This window comes from Desmodus rotundus, chromosome 11 (assembly GCF_022682495.2).
Source record: "Desmodus rotundus isolate HL8 chromosome 11, HLdesRot8A.1, whole genome shotgun sequence".
NCBI classification, from domain to species: Eukaryota; Metazoa; Chordata; class Mammalia; order Chiroptera; family Phyllostomidae; genus Desmodus; species Desmodus rotundus.
Window position 1 is genome coordinate 26,216,273 of NC_071397.1, and position 13,189 is coordinate 26,229,461.

Genomic DNA, 13,189 nt, shown 5'->3' on the forward strand with positions numbered 1-13,189 from the left:
GTATCTCTTTCTGAATTATTGATAAAATTGTTTAATATTAAGAGCCAAATAAACTTTTTACAAAGTTGGAAAAAATATCTGTTGCCTCTACTTTCAAACTATAGCTTAAATCTGACTACTTCTTAGCTAGTTCCACTAATAGCATTCTGCTTCGACCACCATTACTTCTCTTTGAATTATTGTAGTAGACTCCCAAACTAGTTTTACTATTCCTTATTCCTTTTATTTTTAGGTTTTAAAACTTTCTATTTGCATATTTTAAAAAGAGTGCATTCTAAAAATTAAAACCATTTTAACAAAAATAATGGCACTCTGATTAAACTGCATTTTACAACCTGTAGGACTCCTTGGACCAGCTTAGTTTCTCCTCTAGATTTCACTGTGGACCCACCACCTTCTGTCTTCACCAACACCCAAGCTCTTTTGCTTCCATGCCAGCTAGACAGGCAGATGGGAGAGGCAGGTGCGACCTTCACTGAGAAGTAGTTCTGTGTTGTGAAAAGGGGCAGCATAGTTATTTACACTGATCCAACTGTTTTACATCTTACAAAGCTAAAGAGCTAAAAGAAGTGGAATAAGAAGGCAATGCTTATGGAACGGGCAGTGCACATTGGCACTGCGGGCCTCACTAGGATTCGCCTGTTGTTTCTCCTGTTCAATCCTCTCTTTTGAAGACAGATATATCTCTCCTGTTTCTGTCTTCTTCGATTTCAACTTCTTATATTTCTCAGTCTCAGCCATATCCGGTTTTTATGAGACGCGGCTGCGGAGCAAGCGGAGCGAGCTGCGCAAAGAAGAGGAGTCCTATCTGCTCAGAGACCACTGCCGAGTCTGGTTTTACTGTTTCTGTAACGGGTCCCCATTAAATTATCCTCAAAGGAGAAGTCATAATGGTCCTGTTAGCAATTCATATTATGCCACTCATGTGTTCGAAATCTTTTGATGACTTCCATCTTCAAGAAGAATAAAAGCCAAATTCTTTACTTCCATTGGTCCACAAAAGCTTTTAGCGAGACACGTCCTTTTTTCTCTGACTTTAAAGCTTCCTACCCCTCCTCTCATTCAGTCTGCCTTCTTCATATGGACCTTTTTGCCATTTTTCCCATACAATATACACTGCCACCTTTCACCCTTTGTTCTTGCTGTTTTGTCTGCCTAGAATGCTCTTTTGCTAGATATGCTTGTATGTATGTCAGGGATTCAACAGAAAACTGATGACACACTGAAATTAAGATAAAGTGAGGAAGGTTTCTTTAGAAAGGGACTCATTTTAAGATTTGGGTGAGGCAGAAGAAACATTTAACAGAAGTGAAGAAATACATCATATTTTTATCCCCCATAATAGATTAAAAGATTTTGTTAATATTTATTACATCACTCTTCTAGCAGGGGGGTGGGGGATCAAGTCAAATCAAGCTAGGGAGGACAGAAATGGACTTTTTCAAATGAGGAAGAAGAAGAGAAGAAGAAGGAGGAAGAGTTGTTGTCGAAGTTTAGCAGAAAACCATTATCAACACTGGTTGTACAATAAGGCTTATCAAGCCTTTAAAATGCACCAGGTGCCGTCATGTCAGGTGCTTTATGCACATTATTTACTTACTCTTCACAACAACCTGTGATACAGGGGCATTTTCTCATTTTAGAAATTAGGACACTGAGATTCAAAGAAGTGTGATCACCCAGGTAGCAATTAGTGCTGCCAGAACGACAATAAGGGAAACTGATTGCCAAGACTTCCTTCCTCCTTGATACACTTTACTGTTTTTTGGTTGACGCTAGTTAACTTTTCTCTCCTTGTACAGAGTACAAATCTTGTTTTTCTATCTAGGGGGTTAGATGATCTTATTAAAATTTTAGCCTCCTGCAAACCCTCTGTATTAGTTACTGAGGACTACTCTAACAAATTACCACAAACATGGTAGATTAAAACAACAAAAATACATTCTCTTGCCCAAAGGCCAAAATCAAGGTGTCAGCAGGGTCACACTCCCTAAAAGGCTCTAGGGAGTATCCTTCCTTTTCTCTTCCAGTTTCTGGTGGCTTCAGTATTCCTCAGTCTATGGCAGAATAACAGAAATCCTTGCCTTTACTTTCAGGTGCACTTTTCCTGTGTCTCTGTGGATAGCTTTTTTTTTTTCTTTTTTTTTTTATCATTATTCAAGATACATACCTTGGATTTAGGGTCCATTCTAATCTAGTATGATATCATCCTCGTCATTTAATTACATCACAGATCCCATTTTCAAGTTAAGTCACCTTTTGAGGTTCTGGGTGGATATGAATTTTTGGGAAACACGATTCAACCCTTTGAACAAGGATTGGTCATTAGATCTTTAACGAAGTCTACTTAGTTGCCCATAAGGATTGAACTCCTGAAGAAGAGACAGTCAAAACTTAACAGCTTCAAACTAGTACACCATCTCCTAAATTTCCATGCTATTGTATACAATCTATATTAGATATATTCCTTTCTATTGACTCTAGGATTAAGATTGATTGACACTCTTAAGAAGCAAAGCACTCTGCCAAGGCAGCAAATTAATATCCATATTTAATAATTTACAGTTAATAGTTAGCACTTCTATTCTTTTAACAAGGAGGTTCAGATATCTTAAAAAATCCTTCAGCTATAAGGTTTACAAAGTGTTAGATGATTTTTCTAAACCTATGGATAATTTTGTAAGAGAAAGGAAAATTCTCAGAGGCCAAAAACAAATCTGAGTCATAAATCCAGAAAGGTTAAGCAAATTCCAAACCTGGAGTTTGCTCTCAGGGAAAAAACTGTGTTTTAATTAGTGGAGAGAATACTAGAGGCAAAGACAAGGGCCCTTGAAAGTGGGGAAGAAACTCCAGCAAACCCTGCGGCAAAATGGATCCCCCAAATTCTCTACCTCTTTTCTAAAGAATGAAGTAATAAGATTCTATGCCACAAAGTAAAATGGAGAGAAAAAATATCCCTTGAAAATTCATAATCATAATCAAGCCCGCAAATACACATCAAACTTTCTGAATAAATTAATTAATTTTGATATAGTTCATGGGCATTTAATTTATGAGAAACTACCAAAATAACTAAAAGCACTGAAAATACCATTTAATACTGATGTATGTGCCACATTTTTATGCAGCAAAATAAATATTTAAAAATAAACCAAATCAATCTAAATGTTTATCAATTATTTTGCTGACTGGCTGGATAAATTATAAAACAAAATTAAATATTAAAAGGGTATGTGATGTTGTGTTGCTCTATAAGTGCTGAGATTGAAGTTCTCCCTTTTTAGGCAAAAAACAAAAAAGAAAAAGTAATCTAGAAAGATTAAAAGGAACAATCTCATGGTTCCCAAATTTGACTGAATTGAACATCCGGACAGTTTTATTAGACTGTTGGCAAAATTTCTGGAAAATAGAAATAACCACTTGACATATCTAAGCTAAATGGGACAATGGACAGTCTCAAAATAAATGTTCATGGCCACACATGGTCTAAAAGCAAAACAGGATTGAATAAGACAAGGAAATAGGGATAATAGATAATAGGTGCTAAGTTTTATAGACTGATGACTAGGGATAAGCTACATGTCCTGTAATACCTTAATGTAACATGTGACATGAGCATAATGTGAGAAAAGGATAAAGTCCAGCTGTTGGAGAGATTCCAAAAATCATTAATGTTAATCTTGAAATAAGAAAGTATGTAATTATACATATACATGCATGTGTATATTACATATATACTTACATATATATGCACATATAAATTAAAGTTTGTAGTAATAATTCATATATTATAACCATTGATTTATTATAGAAATAAAATACATATATCTAATTCCCATTTTAAGTTGTGGATGATTTCTATACAATACCTGACTATGTACATAACTAAAAATATATCTTTAATATCTTGCTAGAGTAAAAAAAAGCTAGACTCAGAGTAATGTTTATAATTTGTTTACATACAGCAAGTATTTGTTTGGATTTTCTTCAAGACAAACTTGGAGACAAAAAATTGAACACCGGTAGATTACCTGAGAGGCCATCCTTGGAAACACGGAGATGTAGGGAAAGTGAGACAGAGCAGAGAAAGTCAGTAAATGGTGTGCAATGTTAAAGATTCTGTTATAGGTAAGGACAGCTGGGCCTCGGGCCTGTGGGAGACCCTCTGAAATCTTCTGAAGCGTGCCTCGGAAGATCCCACTGGAGGCCCGACAGAGAGGAGAGGTATTTATCTATGGACTCTTCCCCAATGTGTGAGAACACTCCTCCTTCCTGCCCAGTAATTTCCAACACGGCTTGGTTACACAAACATTCATGTTGATAACACAAGACCGTAGGTCAGAAAGAAAAAGGACACAGGACATAAGGAGCCGAGGTGAGAAGTTGTCAGTGTGATGGACTAAGCATAAGACAGCAACTGTCTCCTGTGAATGCTGATCCCATGGACTATGGGCGTCAAGAGGAAAGATGGAATGAAAATACCCGCATGTGTAATTGGGTTCAAAGTTGTTTCCTTAAGCATGGAGACCTATGCCGAAGGATACATTTAATTTTTCTCTATCTTGTCAGTTGGGGAAGAGGTTAGAGACTGGCTAATATACAGAGGTTGTATTAGCAGAGATAGGTTATACAGAGAGTGGTTAGTGAATGGCTAGTGTAATAGCCATTCATTTTAGGAAAATATTTTTACTACTTTAGTAGTCCACCAATTAAATAAATTTAGTAGTATTTTCAGGTTTCTGGAATTCAGTGAATTAATTAGGCAACACCATTGCATACAAATTAGAGGAGCTATAATAAAGCAATTCAATGAAGAATTCTTTGGCAGATGATTTCATTACAATGTGATGAATAACCAAAATCTTATTTAAATTTTTGAAAGATTTTTCTGGTTACCTAATCTATGCACATGTATTCAGCTGTTAAAGTAATATTGTTTAAAATGTGTTCATCTTTGTGACTGGCTCAAATGGAGAAAAGAAGCAATCCAGAGGATAGGATCGAGTAGTTATTATCATTTACCCTCAAAACCAAAAGCTGAGCTTTGCCACACACAAGACTTTGTATATGAGGGAGAATCAACAAAAATGCCTTGGATAAGTGAGGCCTACAGTGATTAATATATATGCTTGACTAAATAAATGAATGAAATTATTCTGTCAATCAATTTTACAGATGCCAGAATCAGGAAATCTGGAAATAACTGAGTTTCATAATAAACTCCCATATGTGTAAACTATTATTTTTAACAATGAAAATTTATACTATTAGCATAAGGCAAATCTGTATCACACCAAACTCTCAGCGGTCTAGCACATGGTTTTTGTCTGGCTCATGTAAAAAATCAATGAAAATCAGGCATTCCTTCTGTCACATTTCTGCATCCTATGACTTAAGGATTCAGAATTTTGCCTTCCATGGTGTTGCTTCACCATTATGAAATCCTTTGTTTTCAGCCAGGTGGAAAGAGGAGAAAGACAACATGGAAGATAGCCCAGGTGTATTTATCTATCTATCTATCTATCTATCTATCTATCTATCTATCTAGGCTATGCCTGAAAGTGAATTTATCAGTTTGGCAAACGTATCATTAGCCAGTATCTTATTACATAGTCCCAATCAAGTGTAAAAGAGGTTTAGCATTGTGACCAAAGCAAGAGGAATCAGATTGGTGAGCATCTAGCTAGTCTTCATCGTAGCTACTGCACTTCCTCTACCACCATCCCAACATCAAAAATATGAAGCTATTTACTGCAGATACTATACTAGCTATATGTGAGTTTTTTAAAGGTTTTATTTATTTCTAGAGAGAGGGGGAGGGAGGGAGGAAGAAGGGGAGAGAAACATCACTATGTGGTTGCCTTTCATACACTCCCTACTGGGGACCTGGCCTGCCAGTGACCCTTTGGTTCACAGGCTGGCACTCAGTCCACTGAGCCTCACCAGCCAGGGCAGCTATATGTGTTTTAAATGTGAATCAGAATATAGCATTATTCTTGAATGTAGCCATATGATTCTATTCTGGATCCTGTCAAGGTATTGATAAATTTAATTATGTATGTGGTGATATAGATGGTACAGAGTAGATATATATGAAGAACACGTTTCTCACAGAGAGGAAATCTGCATATATATTTATAGTGAGGTCATAGAACCTCAGTGTGTTTTTAAAAATCAGAGTCATCTGGTAGATTTAGGTATAAGTTTTTCTAAAGAAAGGAGAATATGGGCTGGATGACCTTTAGTAATCTCTACCAGCTATATGTCTGTGACATTTCCATTAGCTTTCTAAATTATATCCTAAGAACATTATATTTTATATGCTTTACAGCATTTGTAAAGTATGTCCAGAAGCTTTCCTACCATTTCCGAGATCATTGTAGATTTATAATCACACTGTTATAAGAAACAACACAGAGAGATCCCAAGTATGCTTTAACCACTTTCCACCAATGGTGATACTCACCACAGCACAGTGTAATATCACAGCCAGAATGTTGCCATTAATACAGAAAACAGAAACAGAAAATTTCTGTCACCACAAAATCCCTCCTGTTGCACTTTAATAGTCACAATTATGTTCCTGCTGTCCCACCTGGTTCTTACCCCCTGGCAGAAGTTAATCCATTCTTCAGTTCTATAATTATGTTATTTCAAGAATGATGTATAAATAAAATCACACCATATATAAACTTTTGTGATTATCTTTTTCACTCAACCTAAATCGATGGAGATTAATCCAGGTTGTTGGCTATATCAATGGTGCTTTTCTTTTTGTTGCTGAGTAGCATTCCCTGGTATGGATATACCACAGTTTTTTCAACCATTCACCCACTGCAGGTTCATCCACTGAAGGACATCTAAGGTATTTACCAATTTTGGCTGTTAGAAATAAAGCTGCTATATACATTTATGTTACAGGTGAGTCTGTGTGTATTTTTATTCTTTGTGATATTTCTACAACAGTGCAATTGCCTAGTTTCACATTTAGTGTTTTAATAAACTGACAAACTTTTCCAGAATGGCAATACATACACACAGCAATGTCTGAATGACCCAGTTTCTCTACATTTACTCCAATATTTGGTGCTTTCGCTGTTTTTCACTTCAGCCATTCTAATAGGTATATAGTGATATCTTACGTAATTTTAATTTTAATTTTCCAACTGACTAATGGTGTTGAGCATCCTTTTATGTGCTCTTTGCCATCAGTCTGTCCTTTTTGCTGAAATGTATCTTTATGTTTCTGCCTATTTTCTAGTTGCATTCTTAGTTTTTTTCCTGTTCTTTATATAGTCATTTAGTCTAATGTAGATTTGCAAATATTTTCTCCTAGTCCATAGTTTGTCTTTTTCTCCTATTAATTAGCACCTTCGCAAAGCAAAAATTTTTTGTTAGCAATTAAAATTTTGAAAAAGTTCAATTTATCAGTCTTGGGGTTCTGCTATTGGTAGCAAGGCTAAGAACTATTCACTTAGATTTAGATATCAAAGATTTACTGTAGTATTTTTTCTAAAAGTTTTATGATTTTACATTTAAAACAAATCATCAACCATTTTGAATTAATTTTTGTGTGGGTATTGAATTTTGTCAAATGTATTTTATATGTAAGTTGACATAATTGTATGATTTTTCTCCTTGAATATGTTAATAGTGTACATTGCACTTATTAATTTGTAAATAAAAACCACACTTTATTCCTAAAAGTAAACTTGGTCATGATACATAATTATTTAATGTATTTCTAAATTTTATTTGCTTATATTTTGTCAAAAGCTTTTGCATTTATATTTGTAAAGAATGCTGGTTTGTTCTGTCCTTTGTTCAAGGTTACTTTGTCTGGTTTTGGTGTCAGAAAACACTCTCTTTATAAATGAATTGGGAGTGTTACCTCCCCTTCTGTTTTCCAGAAAAACTCGTGTAAAATTCCTTCTTAAATATTAGTACAGTCTCCAGTAAAATATCTGAGCTTGGAAATTTTGGGGAGGAGTCTTTGAATTTGAAATTTAAATCATAGAGAGTGCTACATGCAGTATGTGAAGATGTCAGTGTCTCTGCATCCTGAGGATATTTATCACATCCTTCTTTTATTCTTTTCCATTATTTTCACTTCATAGAGAAAAAATAGTTTTGTTAACATGACTTTGATTTTTAATGAGCTTGGATATTTTATATGTCAGTGTTTTTTATTATTTTCTGCCAGTTTTATATTAATTTTCTTTATTCATTTTATTAAATTTTAAATATTACCTAATTTATTTATATATACCAAAATTATAATAGTTTGTTTTAGCTATATAAAATATTCATTTTTTCATGACTTTTAATTTATATTACATTTTTCTGGCATAAAGGGATGCATTTTTTATTATTTTAGTTAAATTTATTCTACTTTATTTTACTAAAATTTTTTAAAGTATTCTACTTTATTCTACTAAAATTTTCCTTTTTGTTTAAAAAGAGTACAAATCACTGATATGTAAATAATATGGGCATACCTCAAAAACATTATGCTTTCTTGAAGAAAGCAGGCACAAAAGAGTACAAAGCATCTATTTATGTTGTAGTCAAAAAAGACAAAACTAATCCACAGTGACAGAGGCAGATCATTGAATACGTGGATCTGGCAGTAGGGGGGAGATTGAAGGAAAATGTCATGAGGGATATCTGAAGGGTGATAGAAATGTTTTGTATATTGGTTACAGTGCTGGTTACAAAGATATGTAGTTTTGACAAAACTTAACCATCTGTTTGCATTTTGTTGCGTGTTAAATATATCTCAATCAAATTAATTTTAAAAGGTAAAAAAAAACACACTCTTAAGCAGCTAAAAGTCCTGTAAAAAAACCCCTCATTCTATTTATAAATGTGATTTCATTCTTTAATCCATGGAGTTTTATTTGAATGAAGGTTCGGGCTTAAAATATCATTTTTGTTTTTCTCCTAATAGTTCAATTTCTACTCAATACTTATTGAATAATCAATGATCTATTATGAGATTATTTTTTAATATGTAGGTGTTTATAAGTTATATTGATCTATATCAAATTGAACTCTAAATGTCTACAGATTCTCTGACAATGGGAAAATTTAGTGTACAAAAGAGATTATTTCGGGGGGCTGCTGTTGTGGGTATATCTTTCTTCAGATTCTTAAGCAACTTCAGGATATACAAAACATTAATAGTTACTATCTGTAGTTGGTATAATAATCATTGATAGGTATGATGATTTTTTAATAGTATTTAATGCGCTTTTGACACTTGCTTATCTGTGGAATTTTTGTCATAATAGCCACTGTGTCCATACATATACTTCATACAGATATTAATGAAAATCCACATATTATTTGAAAATATATCTTCCAGCAAAATGTAGAATAAGAATATAAACAGAAACTGATATAATGTAAATATATTTTTATCACAGAATATTCTGAATCCATATGGATATTAAAATTAATAGCTTACTTCCATTCTGCAGATTAATCAACAAAAGGTGTCTTTTGAAAGTACAAACAATGGTGAAGTTGATTTCATAGAGGTTTCCTCCTATAAATCATTCTACCAGGGGGAATATCTTTTTATAAGCAGAACTCGGTGTTTTAGAAAACTCTCAGCCACAATCATCATTTTAGAATAAAATTGTGTTCCTCATAAATGTGAGTCATTTTAGGAAGACAACTAAGTTAGGCCTTCCATTAAATATTTATAAATAATTTTAATAAATAAGTGTATATGAATATATATTCAATTTTCTTTTACAGAAGTTGTTTTATATACCTGATATTTTTACTTGAAATCCCTTATATATTTTTCCCACATATAAGATATGTAGAAATACTTCTACAAATAACTCTATATAAATTTTAAGAGTCTTTCACACATCTTTTTGATGAAAAGTAAAGTGATATTTTCAAGTCCTAAGGTGTCAATGAGGAAAGCTTGGTGATTTGATCTCTGAAATGTTTTATACTAGGGGAGCAGTTTTCTTCCTTCTGTACTCTTCTCCCTCCACTCACCATTTTAACTATCAATAAATATGATGAAGAATAGTTGGTCCATGAATCACTCAGCCTGGAACAGATTATGTGAGAATCTGCTTAATGGTTTTATGTCTGGTGCTACATGTGAAACTTCTGGTAATGACTAGAGAGGTATCTAGGGACTAATTCAACAAATACATTCAGGTTCTTCAAGTCCAAGAGTTTCTTATGCCAAACTGACAAAATAATACATGTAGAGTCTGAGATTTATTTTAATATTTGGAATTATGTGTTTTTCTTCAATACAGCACTTTAAAGAATATGAACAACTTTCCATATGGTTATGTGGTATAAAGTTTTCAGTCCTTTCCTGTTAAGGTCAGCAGTAAGTTACAGTGAAAGTGCACTGAGCTGGAAGGTGGAGGGAGCCCCTGGGCTTTAATCCTTCTGCCATTTGCATCAGCGTGTACTGTTGACATCCGTGGTGAAAAGTGGCTCCGTGCTAACCTCTCTGCATTGGCAGTGAGGCAGTCGGGCACTGAACCCCACACATGCTTTAGGATCAAAAAGCATGACTTTGATGTCAAGATGCAGCACTAGATTGGGATCTTAGTTCTCAAAAATTCAGCTTTTTATCTACAAAAGTGAAAGTAAAACTCGGTCCCTTTCTCAGAAAAATGTGTGTCATATAATGAGTTCAATAATGTTATGCTGGAGTGCTGTTTTTAAATTTTATTTTCATCTTTAAAGAACTTTGAGGAATTAATCAATGTAACTATATTATTGTTTCCTCAGTGAAATACCATTCCTAAAGAGGCAATTCTTTTTCATTCCAAGGGGAAAAGCTTTATTTTTTTTTTTAATTGAGTGTAATATGGGATTTGGAATTATCCTGCTAACACCACCTTTCATACTAACTAATTCTAGTGTGAAAAATAAGGCATATTTGAATAAAATCTGATCTATTTTATGTAAAGTTCATAGTAAGTCTTTGTTAATATGCGCACTTGAAGACACCAGACCTTATAAGTGAGAAAAGTAATTGTGATTTAATAATATTTTCTACATTTAATGGCATTAGAGAAAATCATTAGAACCTAACTAAAGTTTCTAAAAATAGAGTACCACATACTTTGTCTCTTGTAAACCATCAAAGCACTAACAACTGGTCATGAAATATTTCATTACACTTTAGAGTCTTTATAAAATTCTAATTTGGTTTGAATGTTTTTCCTTTTTATGCATTTTCAAAATATTTTATTGTTTATGCTATTACAGTTGTTCCAATTTCCCCTCTTTGCCCCCCTCCACCCTGTCCACCACTCCACTCCCATAGTCAAACCGCATTCCGTTCATTGTCCGTGTTCATGGGTTGTTCACATATGTTCTTTGACTAATCCCTTAGTATTTTTGTGTTAATAAATTTGTTTTTATATAATTTCCCTCTAAAAGATACTAGTCTAATTTTTAGTATATAATATGTAGGAGTTTCTGTTAGTTTTTCAGAATATACTATATGCATGGACTTTTTGAGAAATGATCATCACATATTTAGATTTTTACAGCCAAAACTCATTCTCGTATTTTATCTTTAACCATTCTTGTATTTTATCTTTAAGATTTTGTTCGTTCATATTTTGGTACTTTAGTTTGATAGCTAATATCATCATTTTAACTCCTAAAACAATATTAACTACCACAGCATTGGAAATAAAACAAGTGTTCAATGAATATTTATTGAATAAATAATTAAGCAAATGATAAAATAAGTAGATGGGTGAATAAATCTTCTTTAGAGCTGACAAAGAAAAAATAGTTCCACTATCTGTCAACATAAAATTTAAACCACTGGATAAAATTGAAAACATTTCTTTTCCCTGTTTTTTAACCAGAGTGAAATAGCTGAATGTTAAGGTTCTTTCTCGCTCTGCCTGTCCATACTACTAAGAAAGATAAATGGAAATAGTACTTTTCTCCTTTGCCTTTCTCCTACTTCTGACCACAAAAACTGTCACAGTGATCTATTAATATTGTGGATTTCTTTCTTCAGTCTAAGTGACAAGATTGCTATTTTTGAAATAAGTTCTATCTTTTTGTAACAGGCACAATGAATGATTAAGGGTTTCAGCACTACAAATTACTAAACCTTTCTCTAACAATATAGGCAATCTTTAAGTTGACTTATTGCGATAAAGAGTAGAAATTTCACCTCATCTGTCTACTCAAAATGCACAGAGTGTAATATGAAGGGTCATAATGAAAGACAGGGGTTACTATTTTTCTATTTCAGTGGAAATTTCTTTTATGGGACAGACAAGTGCATCATCTCAAGTCCAACTGGTAAGAAGGAAGAAGATGAATCCAGCAAAGGGACTACAATCCCTTCATCTTGTTTTATAGGAAACTTCTAAATATTTTTTTTTCTATTTTTCTTTTGCTTTGTTTTATGTTTCACAGCTGAGGTTAAATAAAAAATCACTGTCTTACTAACATGTTAATTCTTCTCTTAATTAAACATTTGCTTTTTTTTTCAGAAAAAGTAACATCTTAATCATATGATATGGTGGTGATAGGGTAACTGTATTTTAAAACAGATAATTTAAAACTTATTTTATCAACAATATTATTACTTATGTTCAAACTCAAGTAAAAATGTCAAATTGTGTCATGGGTACAAGTTATACAATGGACATTAATTTGGATTTGTTACACACAACTTCATAATCCTTATTTTTTCTATGTAGATTTATGTACACTCATACCTTATATAAAACGCCATCCTGAAAAGATGAGTCTAATAAGAAGATGAAATATTTGGGGACTTCTGGCCAAGATGTGGCCATAGGTAAATACACTGTGCCTCCTCACACAACCAAATAAGGACAACGACAAATTTAAAAACAAAAAACAACCAAAACTGTCAGAAAATCGAACTGTATGGAAGTCTGACAACAAAGGAGTTAAGGAAGAAACATTCATCCAGACCAGTAGACGGGGCAGAGACAGGCAGCCGGGCAGGAGAGGACTTGCAGTAAGGTGGTGGCTGGAAGACTGGGTGGTCCCACATTTGCATGCAGATAAACTGGGAGGAACAACTGGGGAGCAAGATAGACCAGGCAAACCAGGGACAGGGAAATAATGCCTCAAAACCTATGGCTGTAAAAACCTGTGGGAATCGCAGTGGCTGGAGAAACTCCCAGCCTCA